The sequence below is a fragment of the Triticum urartu genome, chromosome 6A (assembly GCF_056163025.1).
Source record: "Triticum urartu cultivar PI428250 chromosome 6A, HENAU_Tu73, whole genome shotgun sequence".
Lineage (NCBI taxonomy): Eukaryota > Viridiplantae > Streptophyta > Magnoliopsida > Poales > Poaceae > Triticum > Triticum urartu.
In genome coordinates, this window is record NC_141878.1 from 592,150,407 (window position 1) to 592,174,346 (window position 23,940).

The 23,940-nt window shown below is 49.4% G+C and overlaps 1 pseudogene; it reads left to right on the top strand.

Moving 5' to 3' along the window:
* Positions 1-23,940, top strand: part of LOC125541519 (disease resistance protein Pik-2-like) — an 80,254-nt pseudogene that overhangs the window by 40,544 nt on the left and 15,770 nt on the right.

The following is a 23,940-nucleotide window of genomic DNA, read 5'->3' on the forward strand; positions in this document are numbered from 1 at the left end:
ATCTGCATATGCTAGGCTCGTCAAGTTTAACCTGAGTATTCTGCGTGTGCAAAACTGGCTTGCACCCGTTGTAGATGGACGTAGAGCTTATCACACCCGATCATCACGTGGTGTCTGGGCACGACAAACTTTGGCAACGGTGCATACTCAGGGAGAACACTTCTTGATAATTTAGTGAGAGATCATCTTATAATGCTACCGTCAATCAAAGCAAGATAAGATGCATAAAAGGATAAACATCACATGCAATCAATTTAAGTGATATGATATGGCCATCATCATCTTGTGCTTGTGATCTCCATCTCCGAAGCACCGTCATGATCACCATCGTCACCGGCGCGACACCTTGATCTCCATCGTAGCATCGTTGTCGTCTCGCCAATCTTATGCTCCCACGACTATCACTACCGTTTAGTAATAAAGTAAAGCATTACATCGCGATTGCATTGCATACAATAAAGCGACAACCATATGGCTCCTGCCAGTTGCCGATAACTCGGTTACAAAACATGATCATATCATACAATAAAATTCAGCATCATGCCTTGACCATATCACATCACAAAATGCCCTGCAAAAACAAGTTAGACGTCCTCTACTTTGTTGTTGCAAGTTTTACGTGGCTGCTACGGGCTTAAGTAAGAACCAATCTCACCTACGCATCAAAACCACAACGATAGTTTGTCAAATAGACTCCGTTTTAACCTTCGCATTGACCGGGCATAGCCATACTTGGTTCAACTAAAGTTGGAGAGACAGTCGCCCGCAAGCCATCTATGTGCAAAGCACGTCGAGGGAACCGGTCTCGCGTAAGCGTACGCGTAAGGTTGGTCCGGGTCGTCTCGTCCAACAATACCGCCGAACCAAAGTATGACATGCTGGTAGGCAGTATGACTTATATCGTCCACAACTCACTTGTGTTCTACTCGTGCATATAACATCAACATAAATAACCTAGGCTCGGATGCCACTGTTGGGTTTCGGATTGACTACGATGAGACCTTCTCACCCGTAGCGATGCTTAAGTCCGTCCGAATCATGTTAGCAATTGCCGCATTTTATGATTATGAAATTTGGCAGATGGATGTCAAAACTGCATTCCTGAATGGATTTCCGGAAGAAGAGTTGTATATGATACAACCGGAAGGTTTTGTCGATCCAAAGGGAGCTAACAAAGTGTGCAAGCTCCAGCGATCCATTTATGGACTGGTGCAAGCCTCTCGGAGTTGGAATAAACGCTTTGATAGTGTGATCAAAGCATTCGGTTTTATACAGACTTTCGGATAAGCCTGTATTTACAAGAAAGTGAGTGGGAGCTCTGTAGCATTTCTGATATTATATGTGGATGACATATTGCTGATTGGAAATGATATAGGATTTCTGGATAGCATAAAGGGATACTTGAATAAGAGTTTTTCAATGAAAGACCTCGGTGAAGCTGCTTACATATTAGGCATTAAGATCTATAGAGATAGATCAAGACGCAGAAGATAGAGAGAAAATGAAAGATGTTCCCTATGCTTCATCCATAGGCTCTATCATGTATGCAATGCTGTGTACTAGACCTGATGTGTGCCTTGCTATAAGTTTAGCAGGGAGGTACCAAAGTAATCCAGGAGTGGATCACTAGACAGCGGTCAAGAACATCCTGAAATACCTGAAAAGGACTAAGGATATGTTTCTCGTATATGGAGGTGACAAAGAGCTCACCGTAAAAGGTTACGTTGATGCAAGCTTTGACACTGATCCGAACGATTCTAAATCGCAAACCGGATACGTGTTTACATTAAATGGTGGAGCTGTCAGTTGGTGCAGTTCTAAACAAAGCGTCGTAGCGGGATCTACATGTGAAGCGGAGTACATAGCTGCTTCGGAAGCAGCAAACGAAGGAGTTTGGATGAAGGAGTTCATATCCGATCTAGGTGTCATACCTAGTGCATCGGGTCCAATAAAAATCTTTTGTGACAATACTGGTGCAATTGCCTTGGCAAAGGAATCCAGATTTCACAAAAGGACAAAGAACATTAAAAGACGCTTCAATTCCATCCGCGATCTAGTCCAGGTGGGAGACATAGAGATTTGCAAGATACATACGGATCTGAATGTTGCAGACCTGTTGACTAAGCCTCTTCCACGAGCAAAACATGATCGGCACCAAGGCTCCATGGGTGTTAGAATCATTACAGTGTAATCTAGATTATTGACTCTAGTGCAAGTGGGAGACTGAAGGAAATATGCCCTAGAGGCAATAATAAAGTTATTATTTATTTCCTTATATCATGATAAATGTTTAGTATTCATGCTAGAATTCTATTAACCGGAAACATAATACATGTGTGAATACATAGACAAACAGAGTGTCACTAGTATGCCTCTACTTGACTAGCTCGTTAATCAAAGATGGTTATGTTTCCTAACCATGAACAAAGAGTTGTTATTTGATTAACGAGGTCACATCATTAGTTGAATGATCTGATTGACATGACCCATTCCATTAGCTTAGCACCCGATCATTTAGTATGTTGCTATTATTGCTTTCTTCATGACTTATACATGTTCCTATAACTATGAGATTATGCAACTCCCGTTTACCGGAGGAACACTTTGGGTACTACCAAACATCACAACGTAACTGGGTGATTATAAAGGAGTACTACAGGTGTCTCCAAAGGTACATGTTGGGTTGGCGTATTTCGAGATTAGGTTTTTGTCACTCCGATTGTCGGAGAGGTATCTCTGGGCCCTCTCGGTAATACACATCACATAAGCCTTGCAAGCATTGTAACTAAGATGTTAGTTGTGAGATGATGTATTACGGAACGAGTAAAGAGACTTGCCGGTAACGAGATTGAACTAGGTATTGGATACCGACGATCGAATCTCGGGCAAGTAACATACCGATGACAAAGGGAACAACGTATGTTGTTATGCGGTCTGACCGATAAAGATCTTCGTAGAATATGTAGGAGCCAATATGGGCATCCAGGTCCCGCTATTGGTTATTGACCGGAGACGTGTCTCGGTCATGTCTACATTGTTCTCGAACCCGTAGGGTCCGCACGCTTAAGGCTACGATGACAGTTATATTATGAGTTTATGCATTTTGATGTACCGAAGGTTGTTCGGAGTCGCGGATGTGATCACGGACATGACGAGGAGTCTCGAAATGGTCGAGACGTAAAGATTGATATATTGGAAGCCTATGTTTGGATATCGGAAGTGTTCCGGGTGAAATCGGGATTTTACCGGAGTACCGGGAAGGTTACCGGAACCCCCCGGGAGCTAAATGGGCCATAATGGGCCTTAGTGGAAAAGAGAAGAGGCAACCCTACATGGGCTGCGCGCCTCCTCCTTCCCCTAGTCCTATTAGGACTAGGAGAGGTGGCCGGCCCCCTCTCTCTCTTTTCCCCCTCCGCGAATCCTATTCCAACTAGGATTGGGGGGGGGGGGAATCCTACTCCCGGAGGGAGTAGGACTCTCGTGGCGCACTCCTTGTGGCCGGCCAGCCTCCCCCCCTTGGCTCCTTTATATACTGAGGTAGAGGCACCCTAGAACATAGAAGTTGATCCACGTGATCTATTCCTTAGCCGTGTGCGGTGCCCCCAGCCACCATAGTCCTCGATAATACTGTAGCGGAGTTTAGGCGAAGCCCTGCTGTTGTAGTACATCAAGATCGTCACCACGCCGTCGTGCTGACGGAATTCTTCCCCGACACTTTGCTGGATCCGAGTCCGGGGATCGTCATCGAGCTGAACGTGTGCTCGAACTCGGAGGTGCCGTAGTTTCGGTGCTTGATCAGTTGGATCGTGAAGACGTACGACTACTTCCTCTACGTCGTGTCAGCGCTTCCGCAGTCGGTCTGCGTTGGGTACGTAGACAACACTCTCCCCTCTCGTTGCTATGCATCACATGATCTTGCGTGTGCGTAGGAATTTTTTTGAAATTACTACGAAACCCAACAGGTTCCTCATCAAGCGGCGCGCCCCTCCAGGCAGCACCTCCCAGTGCCAGCCCGGCGGAGCCCAGTCCCAGACATGGGTCAGTCGGACGTCGTTGTGGACGGGTCGACGGCGAGGATGCGGGCCGGGCATCGTCGAGAACAAATAGTACTAGCTAGATGCCCACAAAAAGTAACATTTTTTTTAATGATTGGATTTTGATAACTAAAATTTCTAACATTTCTATATAACTAACATTTCTATAACATTTCTAACAATGCTATATATAACTATTTCTATAACTAAAAAACAGAAAAATTTCTAAGAATTCTAACTTTTTTATAACTATTTCTATAACTAAAAAACAGAAAAATTTCAAACAATTCTAACATTTCTAACTATTCTAACAATTCTAACATTTCTAACTATTCTAACAATTCTAACATTTCTAACTATTTCTAAAAAACAAAAAAATTTCTAACTATTTGTATAACTAAAAAACAAAAAATGTATGTGTGTGTGTGCGCTCACCGTCCGACGAGGCGAGCGGCGATGGGGGGCGGCGACAGGGACGGCGACGGGCGCGGTGACGACGGGAATGGCGACGACCGGGACAGGGATGGGGTGGCGACGACGGGGACGGGGACGTACGGGCCGGGGCGGCGACGACGACGGGGACGTACGGGGCGGCGACGACGGGGACGACGGGGACGGGGACGACGGGGCGGCGACGACGGGGACGGGGCGGCGACGGGGGCAGCGACTAGGGATATGGAGACGTACGGGGGCGGCGGGCGACGGTGCAGAGGAGAAGAAGCAGATGAGAAACTGAAATTTTCGTAAGTGTTGTTTTATATAGGAGGTGCCTTTAGTACCGGTTGGAGCCACCAACCGGTACTAAAGGCCTGTTTTGGCCAGGCCAAGCGGCGGGAAGTGCATCCCCTTTAGTACCGGTTGGTGGCTCCAACCGGTACTAAAGGGGGGCCTTTAGTACCGGTTGGAGCCACCAACCGGTACTAAAGGGGTTGCGCTGGCGCAGGTGCGTTGCGGCAAGTTTAGTCCCACCTCGCTAGCCGAGGGCGTCCGCACTTGTTTATAAACCCCCGTGCGGTAGCTCTCTCGAGCTCCTCTCCAAAGCAGGCCTACTGGGCCTATATGATCTGTGCTGCCCAGTGGGCCTACCGGGCCTTTGCGGGCCTGCGTCCTGGCCCAACAACAGGTTGGGTTTCTAGTCGTATGCAGGCCGCTCTGGCCTAGTAGGCGGGCTTTTTTTATTTTTTTTGCTTTATTTATTTTTGAGTTGTTTTTTTTATGTATTTAGAGTTTCTTTGTGAATATTTTTTCTTTAGGTACAAAAATTACAAACTTTCTGTTAGTGCCCGTAGTTTTCAAATTTGAATAGTTTAAATTTTGAATTATTTGAAATTAATGTGAATCACTAGTTTGTGAATAACTTAACTTTAAAAATCAGTAAAGGCATGAAAGAATTTGTTTGCACATAAAATTTCTTCGCGTTTCAAATGCCAAAACACATAACTACCCTAACTATTACAGAGATTCCCTTCTGGGTGTGAAACACAGAAGAAAGTGATGATAGTGAAGCCGATCACATCCCAGATCTTTGGGTGTGAAACTTTTTCTTCGCGTGTGTCCCTTTGCGCCGTAACCATGGAAAATCTTCATCATTTAACGGGATGCTCGGGCCAATATTCACTGTGAATGGAGGAATTTCATCAAACTTTTCATAATCTTCTGACTTGTCTGTCTTGTCATCCACTCCCACGATGTTTCTCTTTCCAGAAAGAACTATGTGCCGCTTTGGCTCATCGTACGATGCATTCGCTTCCTTATCTTTTCTTTTTCTTGGCTTGGTAGACATGTCCTTCACATAGAAAACCTGTGCCACATCATTGGCTAGGACGAATGGTTCGTCTGCATACGCAAGATTGTTGAGATCCACTGTTGTCATTCTGTACTGCGGGTCTTCCGTTACCCCGCCTCGTGTCATATTGACCCATTTGCACCGAAACAAAGGGACCTTCAAACCACGTCGATAGTCAAGTTCCCATATGTCCTGTATATAACCATAATATGTTTCCTTTCCCGTCTTGGTTTCTGCATCAAAGCGGACACCACTGTTTTGGTTGGTGCTCTTCTTATCTTGGGCGATCGTGTAAAATGTATTACCATTTATCTCGTACCCTTTGAAAGTCATTATATTCGAAGATGGTAACTGGGACAGCAAGTACATGTCATCTTCAATAGAGGTGTCATGCATGGTATGTGTCTGCAACCAGCTGGCGAAACTCCTGGTTTGTTCACGTGTAATCCAGTCATCAGACCACTCCGGGTGTTTGGAGCGTAGCAAATTCTTGTGTTCATCCATATACGGAGCCACCAAGGCGGAATTATGTAGAATTGTGTAGTGTGCTTCAATGAGAGAATGTCCGTCCATACATATTATTTGTTCCCCTCCTAGCGTGCCTTTTCCATCCAGTCTGCCCTTATGCTGCGATTCAGGAACACCAATCGGCTTAAGGGCAGGAATAAAGTCAATACAAAATTCAATGACCTCCTCATTTTCATGGCCCTTGGAGATGCTTCCTTCTGGCCTAGCACGGTTATGAACATATTTCTTTAAGACTCCCATGAACCTCTCAAAGGGGAACATATTGTGTAGAAATACAGGACCCAAAACGTTAATCTCTTCGCATAGGTGAACTAGGACGTGCGTCATGATGTTGAAGAAGGATGGTGGGAACACCAACTCGAAACTGACAAGACATTGCACCAAATCATTCCCTAACCTTGGTATGATTTCTGGATCGATTACCTTCTGAGAGATTGCATTGAGAAATGCACATAGCTTCACAATGGCTAATCGAATGTTTTCCGGTAGAAGCCCCCTCAATGCAACCGGAAGCAGTTGCGTCATAATCATGTGGCAGTCATGAGACTTTAGGTTCTGGAACTTTTTCTCTGCCATGTTTATTATTCCCTTCATATTCGACGAGAAGCCAGACGGTACCTTAATACTGAGCAGACATTCAAAGAAGATTTCCTTCTCTTCTTTGGTAAGAGCGTAGCTTGCATGACCCTGATGTATGCCGTCTTTTCCGTGCATACGTTGCTGGTCCTCCCGTGCCTCAGGTGTATCTTTTGTCTTCCCATACACGCCCAAGAAGCCAAGCAGGGTCACACAACGATTCTTCGTCACGTGCATCACATCGATTGCGGAGCGGACCTCTAGGTCTTTCCAATAGGGCAGGTCCCAAAATATAGATTTTTTCTTCCACATGGGTGCGCGTCCGTCAGCGTCATTCGGAACAGGTTGTCCACCAGGACCCTTACCAAAGACCACCTTCAAATCCTTGACCATATCATGTACATCAGCACCAGTACGGTGGCGAGGCTTCGTCCGGTGATCTGCCTCACCTTTGAAATGCTTGCCTTTCTTTCTTACGGGATGCCTGCTCGGAAGAAATCGACGATGTCCCAGGTACACATTCTTCTTAAAATTAGCCAAATATATACTGTCGGTATCGTCCAAACAGTGCGTGCATGCGCGGTATCCCTTGTTTGTCTGTCCTGAAAGGTTACTGAGAGCAGGCCAATCATTGATGGTCACGAACAGCAACGCCTTTAGGTCAAATTCTTCCCCCATGTGCTCATCCCACACACGTACACCTGTTCCATTCCACAGTTGTAAGAGTTCTTCAACTAATGGCCTTAGGTACACATCAATGTCGTTGCCGGGTTGCTTAGGGCCTTGGATGAGCACTGGCATCATAATGAACTTCCGCTTCATGCACAACCAAGGAGGAAGGTTATACAAACATAGAGTTACAGGCCAGGTGCTATGGTTGCTGCTCTGCTCCCGAAAAGGATTAATGCCATCTGCGCTTAGACCAAACCATACGCTCCTTGCATCATCTGCAAACTCCTTCCCATACTTTCTTTCGATTTTTCTCCACTGCGACCCATCAGCGGTACTCTCAACTTTCCGTCTTTCTTACGGTCTTCTCTGTGCCATCGCATCGCCTTGGCATGCTCTTTGTTTTGGAACAAACGTTTCAACCGTGGTATTATAGGAGCATACCACATCACCTTGGCAGCAATCTTCTTCCTGGGGCGCTCGCCCTCGACATCACCAGGGTCCTCGCGGCTGATCTTATAGCGCAATGCACCGCATACCGAGCAAGCGTTCAAATCCTCGTACTCACCACGGTAGAGGATGCAATCATTAGGGCATGCATGTATCTTCTGTTGGGGAACATAGTAATTTCAAAAAATTTCCTACGCACACGCAAGATCATGGTGATGCACAGCAACGAGAGGGGAGAGTGTTGTCTACGTACCCTCGTAGACTGAAGTGGAAGCGTTGACACAACGTAGAGGAAGTAGTCGTACGTCTTCCCGGTCCAACCGATCCAAGCACCGTTACTCCGGCACCTCCGAGTTCTTGACACACGTACAGCTCGATGACGCACCCCGGGCTCCGATCCAGCAAAGCTTCGGGGAGGAGTTTCGTCAGCACGATGGCGTGGTGACGATCTTGATGTTTAACCATCGCAGGGCTTTGCCTAAGCACCGCTACAATATGATCGAGGTGTAATATCATGGAAGGGGGCACCGCACACGGCTAAGGAACGATCACGAAGATCAACTTGTGTGTTCTAGGGTGCCCCCCTGCCCCCGTATATAAAGGAGCAAGGGGGAGGCCGGCCGGCCCTTGGGGCGCGCCAAGGAGAGGGGGGGAGTCCTCCTCCTAGTGGGAGTAGGACTCCCATTTCCTAGTCCAACTAGGAATAGAGAGGGGGAAGGAAAGAGAGGGAGAGGGAGAGGGAAAGGGGGGCCGCGCCCCCCCTCCTAGTCCAATTCGGACTCCCCATTAGGGGGGGCGCGCCACCTCCTGGGCTGCTGCCCTCTCTCTCCCCTCAGGCCCACTAAGGCCCATTACTTCCCCGGGGGTTTCCGGTAACCCCTCTGGCACTCCGGTTTTATCCGAAATCACCCGGAACAATTCCGGTGTCCGAATATAGTCGTCCAATATATCGATCTTTATGTCTCGACCATTTCGAGACTCCTCGTCATGTCCATGATCACATCCGAGACTTCGAACAACCTTCGGTACATCAAAATACATAAACTCATAATGAAACTGTCATCGTAACTTTAAGCGTGCGGACCCTACGGTTCGAGAACAATGTAGACATGACCGAGACACGTCTCCGGTCAATAACCAATAGCGGGACCTGGATGCCCATATTGGCTCCTACATATTCTACGAAGATCTTTATCGGTCAGACCGCATAACAACATACGTCGTTCCCTTTGTCATCGGTATGTTACTTGCCCGAGACTCGATCCTCGGTCTCCAATACCTAGTTCAATCTCGTTACCAGCAAGTCTCTTTACTCGTTCCGTAATACATCATCCCGCAACTAACTCATTAGTTGCAATGCTTGCAAGGCTTAAGTGATGTGCATTACCGAGAGGGCCCAGAGATACCTCTCCGACGATCGGAGTGACAAATCCTAATCTCAAAATACGTCAACCCAACATTTACCTTTGGAGACACCTGTAGAGCACCTTTATAATCACCCAGTTACGTTGTGACATTTGGTAGCACATAAAGTGTTCCTCCGGCACACGGGAGTTACATAATCTCATAGTCATAGGAACATGTATAAGTCATGAAGAAAGCAATAGCAACATACTAAACGATCGTGTGCTAAGCTAGTGGAATGGGTCATGTCAATCAAATCATTCAACTAATGATGTGATCCCGTTAATCAAATGACAACTCTTTGTCCATGGTTAGGAAACATAACCATCTTTGATTAACGAGCTAGTCAAGTAGAGGCATACTAGTGACACTTTGTTTGTCTATGTATTCACACATGTATTATGTTTCCGGTTAATACAATTCTAGCATGAATAATAAACATTTATCATGATATAAGGAAATAAATAATATCTTTATTATTGCCTCTAGGGCATATTTCCTTCATCTTCTGCACCTCTAACCCTAGAGGGCAGACAACCTTCTTTGTTTCGTATGTACTCTCGGGCAATTCGTTGTCCTTTGGAAGCATATCCTTTATCATTACCAGCAACTTTCCAAATCCCTTGTCAGATACACCATTCTCTGCCTTCCATCGCAGCAATTCCAGTGTGGTGCCCAGCTTTTTCTTGTCACCTACGCAATTCGGGTAAAACAATTTTTTGTGATCCTCTAACATGCGCTGCAACTTCTTCTCCAAATCACTTGCGTAGTTTCTCTTTGCATCGGCAATGGCCCGACCTAGATCATCAACGGGCTCATCTGATGCCTCTTCTTCAGCTTCTTCCCGCATTGCCGGCTTAGCTTCTTCCGGCATTACCGGCTCAGCTTCTTCCCCCATTGTTGTATCATCGTATTCAGGGAACCCATGGCCAGGATAGCTGTTGTCGTCCTCTTCTTCTTCATTGTCTTCCATGATAACCCCTCTTTCTCCGTGCTTGTTCCAAACATTATCGTGGGGCATGAAACCGGACTCAAACAGATGGATGTGAATGGTTCTTGACATAGAGTAATTGTGACCATTCTTACAGCCAGTGATGGAGCTATGTACCTAGGGTAGGGGCACGGACCTGTCCAAAGAGCCCTACCCAAGGACATCCCTAGAAGAAGTCACCTTTCAATCGACTTGAAGGTATCCCACACGACGGGTTCAAGACACTCGACCAAGAAGCTATCACTCGACCATGAAGCCAACCACTCGACTGCCAGGAGACCTAAAGTCACTCCGCAGGCAAACGGTCGGCTATTAAGTAGTCTTTATGGTCATTATAGCACTTTATTAGGGGCGTTACTAGTAATGCCCAACCTTAAATGTACCTTAAACCCTGCATTACTGAGGGCAGGAGGGGGCCGGCAAACTCTATATAAGCCACCCCCCTCCTCAGTATGAAGGGTTCGCACCCCTGTTATTCACACACGCATAATTCAATCGACCGCCTCCGGGCACCGAGACGTAGGGTTGTTACTTCCTCCGAGAAGGGCCTGAACTCGTAATCCTCGTGTGCTTACAACTCCTCCATAGCTAAGATCTAGCCTCTCCATACACACCCCCTACATCACTGTCAGAGTTAGAACCACGACAGTTGGCGCCCACCGTGGGGCAGGAATCTTAGCGCCTAATTGGAGAAGTTGCGATTTTTCCGATCCCTTTGATCATGGTTTCGTGCGGAGTTTTGGTGGAAGGCCGCAAGATCCGTCTCGGCGCGCTCACGTTCATCGCCAACGACTCCGCCTGGCTCCAGGAGGCACCACTCGACATCGACGCCCTCCCCGTCCGCGGTGCGACGCACTTCCGCGCATGCGTTCGTGGCATCCTCCTGCGGCAGCCGTCGACCGAGTATCAGTCGGCCCCCGTGTCGTCTCCCCGCCTTGTCTCCCACCGGCGCAAGCGCTCTGGTCAGTCGAGGCTTCAGAGGTGGGTAAGGCACGCTGTGGCTCGCCAGTCGGCCGCCCCACAAGTCGCGGCAATCGAGCCCGACGAATCCCTCTGCGGCCTGTTCGACTGGCTCCGCGGAGACCGCATCCGAGTGCGACAGCAGCGACCTAGCAGCTGAGGTTCTGGCGGTCGATGGAACACACAGTCCTCCCGGTTTCCCTCGCGCTGATGGAGGCGCGGGCGGGGGCGACCCGTCGCATCCCCACGATGAGTATCTCCCCAAACCTCTCACATCGTTGCAGCGAGAGGAGCTTCGCCGCCGGAACATGGACGCACTCCGCACTCCTATCGTCGGAGAAACCCCCGAGGCCCAGGCCTTGGAGGACGCGCGCTTGGCTAACTTGGCTGAGCGCACTCGACTGGAGAATCTCCAGCGAACACTCGACGAGCAAGCGTGTCAGCGAGCTCCCGAGTCCAGTCGACGTCAGCTCTTCCCGCCGACGCAGGTATATCGAACCCCGGTTCAGAATTTGGCCACCGCGGCCCGTATTGCAGAATCGATTCAGCCCTCCCAGTCGGAGGCTGGCAGGGGCTTGTTGCAGATCAGAGCGTTGCTCCGGGTGGCGGGAAACCAGAATTCCGCTGTTTCTCAGTCGCGGAATAGGATCCATAGTCGATCCGTTGCAACAGATACAGTCCAGTCGGCTCACAACCCGAGATCACCCCCGAGGCGTAAGGGACGTGGTGACCGGCATGATCAGTACAGGAGGGATGAGCAGTATGATCACCGATCCGATCGTGATGATCGACGTCGAGTGCCAACCCCTCCCCCGAGGAGTGGGTCATATGCGCCTCGACATCGAGATGATAGGCGCCCTCATAGTGTTGGGCAGAGGATTCCAGTCGACCCCAGGGACCAAGGCTTTGATGCGAGATCTATCCTCGTTCAAGGTTTGGTTGACAGGAACAGAGCTCATCGGGAAGGCCACAACAGAGATGCGCCTGCCAGCAGCAGAGTACATATTTTGGGGCCAGAGTGTTTCAGTCGAGCCATCAGAGCCGCAGTGATTCCTCCCAACTTTAGGTTGGCGACTTGAGTCAGCAAGTTCACCGGTGAGTCTAAGCCTGACACTTGGCTCGAAGATTACCGAGTGGCTGTACAGATTGGCGGTGGCAATGATGAGGTGGCTATGAAGCATTTGCCTCTCATGTTAGAGGGCTCAGCCAGAGCGTGGCTCAATCAGTTGGCACCCAGTAGCATCTACACTTGGGAGGACCTCTCCCGAGTGTTTGTCACAACCTTTGAGGGAACATGCAAGCGACCCGCAGGCCTTACGGAATTGCGGTCTTGCATGCAGAAACCGAATGAAACTCTGAGGGATTACATCCAGAGGTGGATCACACGGCATCACACGGTTGAGAATGCGCCAGACCATCAAGCAGTTTGTGCCTTTAAGGAAGGCGTTAAGTACAGAGAATTGAATCTGAAGTTCGGTCGAACTGGAGAGATGTCTCTGAATCGGATGATGGAGATTGCCACCAAATACGCTAATGGCGAAGACGAAGATCGACTCCGAAGTGGCAAGCACAAGGCAGTCGCCCAAGAAACCGGAGGAAACTCCAGTCGGAAACAGAAGCGGAAGGCCGAGCCAGCCGCTCCTGGGGAGGCCCTGGCCGTAACCCAGGGAAAATTCAAGGGAAAACCCAAGGGGCCCTGGAAGCCCACGAAAGTCAAGGATCAGGATGGGAATGATGTTTTGGATCTGCCATGTCACATCCACACCAAGAAAGATGAAGAGGGTAATTTTATTTACCCAAAGCATACCACTCGACAGTGCCGGCTCCTGATCCAGCAGTTTCAGGGCAAGCAGTCCAAAGACAAGGAAAAGGAGTCGGACAGGGTTGAGGACAAGGAAGATAGTGACGATGGATACCCCCAAGTCAATTCCACCCTGATGATTTTTGCTGATGTCGGAAGCAAAAGTCGACTGAAAGTCATTAACCGTGAGGTGAATATGGTTGCTCCGGCAACACCCAGTTATCTGAAGTGGTCTCAGACTGCCATCACATTCGACCAGTCCGATGACCCTACGCACATTGCCAACCCTAGGAGGCAAGCTTTGGTGCTCGACCCAGTTGTCTGAGGCACTCGACTGACCAAAGTCCTGATGGATGGTGGCAGTGGCCTGAACATACTTTATGCTGGAACTTTGAAAGGAATGGGCATTCCGATGTCCAGGCTCAGTACCAGCAACATGAGCTTCCACGGAGTCATTCCTGGGAAGAAAGCCGAATCACTCGGCCAGATTGCTCTTCATGTGGTTTTCGGTGATTCAAAGAATTACCGCAAGGAAAAGTTGACATTCGAGGTTGTGGACTTCCAAAGTGCTTATCATGCCATTTTGGGCAGGCCAGCTTACGCACGCTTCATGGCTCGACCATGTTATGTGTACCTCAAACTGAAGATGCCTGGCCCCAAAAGTGTGATCACTGTTACAGGCAACTGAAAGAAAGCAGAAGAGTGTTTTCAGAAAGGCTCAAAGATCGCTGATGCTCAGATGGCAGTGGTCGAGCTGCAAGAGTACCAGAAGACTGCCGATCCAAGTGAATTGCTACGAGCCAAGAAGCCTGCTTCAGAATCAGCTTTTCAGTCGTCTGGTGAAACAACGCCAGCCCACATTCACCCGACCGACCCCGATGCTGCCCCGACTCACATCTCGACGACGCTCGACTCCAAATAGGAAGAAGCGCTCGTCCAGCTCCTCCGTGAGAACTGGGTTACTAAGGAGAAATTGACATACTTAGCAAACAGAGATAGAATTATTTCAAAAAGAGATCAGGAAAGAGCCATTTCCCAACCAAATAAAACAGGAAAGCATGAGGCTCGAAGCCCTTTCTCATTTCGAATTTCATCTTAGTATCGGTAATGCCCCGCCCAAAAGAGGTGAATCCGCCATTTCAGCTACTACAATAGTGTATTCCATGGCCCCCTCCTCATGGAAAGTAGTTACTACTTGAGCTACGGAGGATGCTCTTTGACCGATAGCTACATAAACACATATTACACCTTGCCCTTTTTTCTTGAGAATTGTATCTGTGGCTACTGCTGTTTTGCCTGTCTGTCTGTCCCCAATAATGAACTCTCGCTGACCGCATCTTCGCATGGAAACCCTCTGACATGCCTGGAGTTCCCAGAGAGCTGGGTGAGCACCGTCTACGAGTCAACCCAAAATTCAAGCCTGTGAAGGAACATCTTCGACGGTCCGCCGTCCAGAAGAAACAAGCCATTGGCGAGGAGGTGGCTCGGCTCTTAGCAGCGGAATTCATCCGAGAGATTTACCACTCCGAGTGGCTCGCCAATGTCGTCATGGTCCCCAAGAAGGACAAGTCACTTCGCATGTGCATTGATTTCAAACATATCAATGGGGCCTACCCGAAAGATCATTTTCCTCTCCCTCGCATCGACCAAATAGTCGACTCGACCGCGGGGTGCGAGAGATTGTCTTTTCTAGATGCCTATTCCGGGTACCATCAGATCCGTCTGTATGGACCTAATGAGATCAAAACGGCTTTCATCACTCCATTCGGATGCTTCTGTTATGCCACCATGCCGTTCGGCCTCAAGAATGCCGGAGGCACGTTCATGAGGATGATTCAGAAGTGTTTACTCACTCAAATCAGTCGGAATGTGGAGGCATACATGGATGATATTGTGGTCAAGTCACGGAAAGGTTCTGACAAGGTTCTGACCTGTGGACTGACCTTGCTGAAACCTTTGCCAACCTCAGGAGGTATGATATCAAGCTCAATCCATCAAAGTGCACATTCGGAGTTCCAGGTGGAAAGTTACTCGGTTTTCTCGTTTCCGAACGGGGGATCGATGCCAATCCTGAAAAAATTGGCACCATACTCCGGATGAAGCGTCCTGTGCGCGTGCACGATGTCCAAAAGCTTACAGGCTGCTTGGCCGCTCTAAGTCGATTCATTTCTCGTCTCGGTGAAAAGGCGTTGCCTCTTTACCGACTGATGAAGAAGTCTGACAAGTTCTAGTGGACTCCAGAAGCTGATGCGGCATTTGCAGAGCTCAAAGCTCTGCTCTCCACCCGGCCGGTGTTTGCTGCCCCAATCATTAAAGAGCCTCTGCTGCTTTACATTGCAGCCACAGGACAAGTTGTCAGTACGGTACTTATGGTCGAGTGGGAAGAAGAAGGAAAGGCCTTCAGAGTTCAGCGCCCAGTCTATTATGTGTCTGAAGTTTTGACCCCTTCAAAACAAAGATATCCTCATTACCAGAAGCTTGTATATGGGATTTACATGACCACGAAGAAGGTTGCACATTACTTCTCTGACCACTCCATTACAGTCGTCAGCGACGCCCCACTGTCAGAGATTCTGCACAATAGAGATGCAACTGGTCGAGTGGCTAAGTGGGCGATTGAACTCCTTCCCTTAGATATCAATTTTGAAGCAAAGAAGGCTATCAAGTCCCAAGCAATCGCAGATTTCGTCGCCGAGTGGATTGAACAGCAACTTCCGACTCAAGTTCACTCGGAGCACTGGACCATGTTCTTCAATGGATCTAAGATGCTGAATGGTTCCGGTGCTGGGGTAGTATTAGTCTCCCCCCGAGGAGATAAGCTCAGATACGTTCTCCAGATTCACTTTGATTCCTCCAATAATGAAGCAGAATATGAAGCACTTTTGTATGGGTTGCGCATGGCCATTTCACTCGGCGTCCGTCGCCTCATGGTCTATGGCGACTCAGATTTGGTGGTTAATCAAGTGATGAAGGAGTGGGACGTCAGAAGTCTGGCAATGACTGGTTATTGCAATGCAGTGAGAAAGTTAGAAAATAAATTCGAGGGGTTAGAGCTTCATCACATCCCCCGACTGAAAAATCAGGCGGCTGACGATTTGGCAAAGATAGGCTCCAAGAGAGAAGCCATTCCCAACAACGTGTTCCTGGAGCACATTCACTCGCCGTTAGTCCAAGAAGATCCTTTTACAGAAGAAGCCCCGCAGCCAAAAAGTGCCACAGATCCGACTGAAGTCGAAGTTCCTGCTGTGGTCGACCTAATCATGGAAGTCTTGGCAATCACTCCCGACTGGACGATACCGTACATCGCGTATATCCTAAGGAAAGAACTCCCGGAGGACGAGGAAGAGGCTCGACAGATCGTCCGCCGATCCAAGGCCTTCACAGTCATAAAGGGACAGTTGTATAGGGAAAGCGCGACTGGAATCAGTCAGAAGTGCATAACACCAGAATAGGGTCAGATAATCCTTGATGATATCCACTCGGGGACCTGTGGTCACCATGCGTCCTCTCGGACCATTGTGGCTAAAGCATACCGAGCGGTATTTTACTGGACAAGAGCAAATGAGATGGCAAAAGAGATAGTCGACAAGTGTGGAGGGTGCCAGTTCTACTCCAACATGTCACACAAGCCTGCATCAGCCCTGAAGACCATTCCACTCGTCTGGCCCTTTGCTGTCTGGGGACTGGACATGGTTGGTCCACTGAAAACAGGCAGGAGCGGTTTCACTCATGTGCTTGTGGCAGTCGACAAGTTTACCAAATGGATTGAAGCTAAGCCCATCAAGAATCTTGATGCTTGCACTGCTATCAGTTTTGTCAGGGGGTTAACATTCAGATATGGAGTCCCGCATAGCATCATCACTGACAATGGGTCAAACTTTGATTCGGACAAGTTCAGAGCTTTTTGCGCCTCTCAAGGCACACGAGTCGACTACGCATCGGTCACCCATCCCTAGTCGAATGGACAAGCTGAGAGAGCAAATGGTCTGATTCTCAAAGGACTAAAGCCTCGACTGATGCGTGATCTCAAGCACGCGGCAGGTGCTTGGGTCGACGAGCTTCCGTCAGTTCTATGGGGATTGAGGACCACCCCGAACCGGTCGACTGGAAGAACTCCATTCTTTCTGGTTTATGGAGCCGAAGCAGTTCTGCCAAGTGATCTTCTTCACAACGCACCCCGAGTCGAACTTTATACCGAAGATGAAGCAGAACAAGCCCGACAAGACGCAGTCGACCTCCTAGAAGAAGAGAGAGAGATGGCCATGATCAGATCGACCATTTATCAGCAAGACTTGCGTCGATTCCACGCCAGGAATGTGAAGAGTCGAGCCTTCCAAGAAGGAGATTTGGTCCTCCGAGTGGATCAACAGAAACCACAGAAGCTTGCTCGTACTTGGGAAGGCCCCTTCATCGATACCAGAGTCCTCCACAATGGAGCGTATCACCTCTACAATGTTGATCGCCAGATCGACGAGCCACGAGCTTGGAATGCGGAACTGCTCCGCCCCTTTTACACTTGAATTCTCCCTCGGACGAGATGTAATAAAAAAAACTTCTGCAGTTCATTTTTATCAAAGACAAGAGTGTTCCAATAATTGCTGTCACTTTTGTTCGCATACGAAATCCCCCAGTGGGTGACTTAGCTGCGAATCCGTTTCGCTGAAGTCTGAAAAATCCTACCGAGTGGTGAGCCAGACTCCCACTCGGGGGCTTAGCTGCAGCCCAGTGCTCGCCTAAGTGTTCAAAAAATCCTACCGAGTGGAGAGCCAGACTCCCACTCGGGGGCTTAGCTGCAGTCCAGTACTCGCCTAAGTTCTCCCACTTAGAGACTTAGCTGCCGTCAGACACTCGCCTAAGTTTGAAAAAAATCCTACCGAGTGGAGAGCCAGACTCCCACTCGGGGGCTTAGCTGCAGTCCAGTACTCGCCTAACTTCTCCCACTTAGAGACTTAGCTGCAGTCAGGCACTCGCCTAAGTTTGAAAAAATCCTACCGAGTGGAGAGCAATCCCCCCACTCAAGGGCTTAGCTGCAGTCCCGTACTCGCCTAAGTTCTCCCACTTAGAGACTTAGCTGCAGTCAGGCACTCGCCTAAGTTTGAAAAAATCCTACCGAGTGGAGAGCAATCCCCCCACTCGGGTGCTTAGCTGCAGTCCAGTACTCGCCTAAGTTCTCCCACTTAGAGACTTAGCTGCAGTCAGACACTCGCCTAAGTTTGAAAAAATCCTACCGAGTGGAAAGCAAACCTCCCACTCGGGGGCTTAGCTGCAGCCCAGTGCTCGCCTAAGTGTTTAAAAATCCTACCGAGTGGAGAGCAAACCTCCCACTCGGGGGCTTAGCTGCAGCCCAGTGCTCGCCTAAGTGTTTAAAAATCCTACCGAGTGGAGAGCAAACCTCTCACTCGGGGGCTTAGCTGCAGCCCAGTGCTCGCCTAAGTGTTTAAAAATCCTACCGAGTGGAGAGCAAACCTCCCACTCGGGGGCTTAGCTGCAGCCCAGTGCTCACCTAAGTGTTTAAAAATCCTACCGAGTGGAAAGCAAACCTCCCACTCGGGGGCTTAGCTGCAGCCCAGTGCTCACCTAAGTGTTTAAAAGTCCTACCGAGTGGAGAGCAAACCTCCCACTCGGGGGCTTAGCTGCAGCCCAGTGCTCGCCTAAGTACAGGACACAACCCAATCCGCAAGGACGACGAGGCGCAAGTCGACTGCTACCTTCTCCTTCGGGGTTGCGCCGCAAATACAAGGTTATTCCGAGTGAAGATCAAGTTCCACTCGACGGATCAAACCATGAAGATATTCAACGAGAAATCAAGTTCAGATAAAGCCTAAAAGGTCCCAGACCTCAGATCAAAGTACTCGAGCCCTCGGCTCGGCAGAGTATAACGGTTACAAATCCACTCGGCATTCCGAGGCAAATTTAAAGTGAAGCATAAAAGTTTTTCATTCCTGAGGAGGAGGACTGGAAGGGGCGACGAACTCGTCCAAGTCGATCCCGTCTGCAATACGAGTGGCAGCAGCGATGAAAGTCTCCATGAAGTCTTGAAAGTTGTGCTTCCTGGTATTGGCAACTTGGATGGCGGCCAGCTTTTCTTCTCGCGCCTCCTTGCAATGGACGCGGACCAGAGACAGAGCGACATCAGCACCACATCTAGCGGAAGATTTCTTCCATTCCGCCACTCGACCCGGGACTTCATTCAGTCGAGCCATCAGAGACTCGAGGTCGTTCTGAAGCGTTGTCCCAGGCCAGAGTGATGTGTCGATCCGCGACATCGCAACTTTCAGCCGAGCCAGATAGTCAACCACGCTGGCAATACGAGACTCCAGACGGAGCTCGTTCATTGCAGCCTCGTCCTTCACAAGAGAGTTAGCAGGGTCCAAACCTGGCTCCACTCGACTGGTCTCCTCTTCAAAGTTCTGACAGAATTCTGCAAACACGATTCAAGAGTAAGACAGTGGCCCTACACAGGCTTGATAATTGCAAGACAGTCGGGGCAGAGTGATTACCTTCGAGCATGACGAACAGCTTCTTGGCGAGTCCACCCAGATAAGCCTCCAGATCGTTCCTCTTCCCCGCCAGCTCACCCGCCCTGTCGTGCAGAGCCACGTTATCGTTCTTCAGTCGGCTGACCCACTACTAGGAAAAGGCCTACTAATGGTGCACCTAATTTGGGCACTAATGGCACATTAGTGGTGCGCCATTAGTGCCACGCCATTAGTATATTTTCCTAATGGCGCACCACTGGTGCGCCATTAGTATCTGGTATACTAATGGCGCACCTCAGATGCGCCATTAGTATATACAACAGTGTGCCATTAGTATGCCTCCCAGGGGGCCATGTATACCCATGTGCTTTGGCATACTAATGGCGCACAACAACAAGATGCGCCATTAGTAACTTCGGCATACTAATGGCGCACTGTTTAATGATGCGCCATTAGTATCCTTTGGCATACTAATGGCGCACTGTGATGTGATGCGCCATTAGTATGAATATTAGGTTTTTTTTTATTTTTTTATTTTCGGTTTTTTGCACAGGTTACAAAATGTATAATTGGACAAAATATAGAGAGCACACATCAACAACAGATTCATCGAATACAATAGAAGATTAGTCTCTGAATACAATTCATCATATTGGTCTCCGAATTGAAAAGACCGAACAAAGATAGAACATTATATTACAAGTCTCGAGACCGCGAGTAGCGAGTTTGTCTTCACATTACAAGTCGATATCGATCATCTAAACTACCATCACATAGAAGAGAGCTACGGTCATCACGATGAGCATCATCACGATGAAACTCGTCTTCATCCGGTTCCTCTATTGCTCCCGCCCCTCTCCCGCTAGATAGCGGGCGTATCTAGATTCGTCCTCGGCCCTAGTGGTGTACCCTTTGTAACTGTTACCGCTGAATCGGTGAACCTGTCTCCGACACTCCTCCCAGTCATCGTAGACTCCGGGAACCTTACCCTTGTACACGACATACGACGGCATCGCTATGCAGTAGCCAAACGAAACGTAGTACCAATTCACAGACAATACATAAGCAATATATAAGTATGCAACAGAACGATCGGAAGAGAAAAGCAAGACATTAATAGCATCGATTACATCTAAGTTGAACGACTCTCGAAACCAAAGAGACATACTACAAGTTCATTAATGTTTAATTACAACATGAGCCAATCGATGTTTCAGAACTAGACACAGCATCACTGCTTTCGACTCGACTCATGGGATCGGAGCGTGGATGAAGCCGCCGTCTATCGTGAGAGTCATGAAATAACGGTCGTTGTCAGCCTGCATTTGTAGCATTGTGTCGATGTCACTGTTGGACGGTTGATTTCTGAGGTAGAACTGCCCCGAGGTACGAAGGACATCTTGATGGATGATTTCCGCAAACTCCGACTGGATGCGAAAGAATTCTTGTCTGATGTCCGCGTCCTGGATTGCCGACACGCTCGCGGCCCAATCTTTGAGTTTACTCGGTAGCAGAAGTTGATGATGGTCCCGTACGATCGCCCGCATGTGATGGATGGCGTAGTAGGCACCCTTCTGACCGCCAGGCGGCTGCTTGACGCAGCAGAACGTCGTATTGTGGGAGAACACGTGCTTGCCGTACTTACGAATAGGCCTGGTGAAGGTGCCTCCAGATTTGACGTAGCCGGGGAGAACATCATCAAGAACCTTCTTGACATTTGTGTAGTCTACGTTCGACTGACGGTCCGGATCGAAATACGTGGCCATGGAATACTTGGGGCTTAGGAGGATGAGCGTGCAATGTGTGTCACTGCAGAAAACACGGAATGTTAAAAGAAAAACGATCGAAATCTAAGAATTCATATGTTACGGGGCGGTTGAGGGAGGACTTACTCGGGAAAGTAAGGCACGAGGAAGTTATCCTTATCTTGGTTTGCCAAAATGACGCCTTCGAGGTAAGAAGTCGCGACTTGTCTGTCCCCAGCGCTGCCCAAGATCTTGGCACGCATGTAGAAGGGGTCGACTATCACGATGTCCGGGGTCTTGTCATGAATGATCCGCATCTCCATACTCAGCGAAAATAGCCGAACGAAGGTGTAGTGCAGCGGATGAAGGTTCAACATTGCGTGGATGTCATCAAACCGCAGGACGATCGTACCCCCGATGGAGTTATCCACAAAGCCCTTGCCCTCTGGCACCTTGGCCGCGAAAACCGGGTATGCCACATCCTTCTCTCCGAGACGCCGCTTCTCCAAAGAAAGAACACCGTCATGCAGACTCCGCATAGCACCGGTTGCAGCATCGAGCATATTTCTCGGTAGCATCGGCCTACCCGCCACATGCACCCTCCTCGAGATATCCTCAGGTGAAGGTGGCCCGTCCTGAGCACGGATCGTACTCGGTGCCGGCTGGCCCGCACCCTTGTTAGTCTTTCTTTTGCGTGCCTTCTTCTTCTCCTGTAATGGGACCGAGTTCTACTCACAGACCGCCTTCTTGAGTGTGTTGGGGCTGATAATATTTCACACCTCGGCTATCTGAGGCTCGGTGAAGTCGGCAGCTGGAGGCGTCTCCTGAGAGCTGAACGGCAGACGACGCCTGTTGCAACTTGGCTTCTCCGTGGTACCAGCTAGATCGCGCACGTCTTTTGTTGGGTTGGGTTCTTGAGAAGGAGGCCCCATGAAGTCGCCACCGTACCCATGATCGGCAAAGTCCTGATCGACGTTGGCAAATGTATCGTTGTCGTCGTCGTTCTGATCCTGTGCCATATGCATGTTTGGATCCAGTGGCATAGGGATGTCTGGCACCGTTGCGGCGGTCTTGCCATGGGGCCGACTTGGCGCCGGCACGACTGGCGGTGTTGTCTTTGGGGTGGTGTCCCCCGCCCCCAAACGAATCTGGCTCTTCGGCCAAAGCAGGGGCCAGCTCAGGCAGGCGCTGAGGGTCATCACGTCATCATCGTCGGCCCCGATGGGTCGAATCGGAGGTAACAACTCGTCGCAGCCTGGCAGCACCCGAACTAGTTGAACCCTAAACAAGTTGGGTGGCATCTGGGTACCGTGGAACAAGGGGTTGCCCGGTTGAACGATTTTTTCCTTGGCGACATGGACCAACTCGTTGTTCACGAAGTGCAGGAGAGTGCACGGAACGTCAGCGGCGCCCTGCGAAAACATGTAGGGCGTCAGGGATGGCCAGTCAAAGGCAAGGAGATGAAGTCCTCGGCCGAGAGAGGCTTAATTAGTTACCGTGATGATGGCGTCGAGCTCGGCTAATGTCGAGGCACCGCCAACAGCGGGCATGCAGTTGACGGAGGGGCCGCTTGCTGCAGAGGTGCCGGCCGGCGTACACTCGGGTGCATTAAGCTCCTGTGCCGGCGTCGGAGACACTAATGCATCCTCCATCGGAGACACCAATGGCCCCGCCATCGCGTTCTGCGAGTTGCTGGCCGTGAAGCTAGGAATCGGGGGCGGCCCCTGTTGGCCGCCCGCAATCCACGCACTAATCCCCTGGATCAAGGTAGGCACAATGGCGGTGATCGTCGCTCCGAGTTGTTGTTGCACTTGCTCTTGGACAATCTCCAGAATCCGCGCCACCTGTGCCCTAAGTTCTTGAACCTCGCGCTCCTGGCTTTCCGAGCTGGTCTTTTTCTCCTTTCGCCCACCAGTGTTATAGTATGACGACCATTTTGTCGACAAGCCTTTGCCGGCCACACGACCAGCTGACATCGGCTTACTGAGCTTATCCTTGTTCTTCATTACATTCAACGCACTATTTAGAGTGGTGTCCCAAGGGTTGCTCTTAGTCGACCCCGCGCTACTGCTTTTAGTCGCCTGCGGAAGGAATGTGAACCATTTAGAAATTTGGCTTCATTAATTAGAATGCAACCATATGGAGCTAATTACGCGGGGGTGTATTCCTTACCAGAACAAGCTCAAGCGCCCTGGTCTTCGGATCCGTGGTAAGCTCCTTTGTTTTCGGGTCCTTCTTGTACCGGGCCCTGACAAAGTTTCTGGTCTGCTTGTCACCGTATTTATCGAAGAGGGGCGGTAGGCCTTGCTCGGCACGGTCCGCCTCCTCCTTGTCCCATATAGGCTCCGCCACTCTGTAACCGCCGGGACCGAGGGTGTGTTCCCCTAAGTTCAGCTCCCGCATTTCTTTCCCCCACTTACTTGATTCGGAGTTTGCGGTGCTCGAGCAATTGATCTTGAAGTCGTTGTAGTCATCTTCGGTGATCGAAGGATTTTTCTCCTTGATCTTCTCATAACT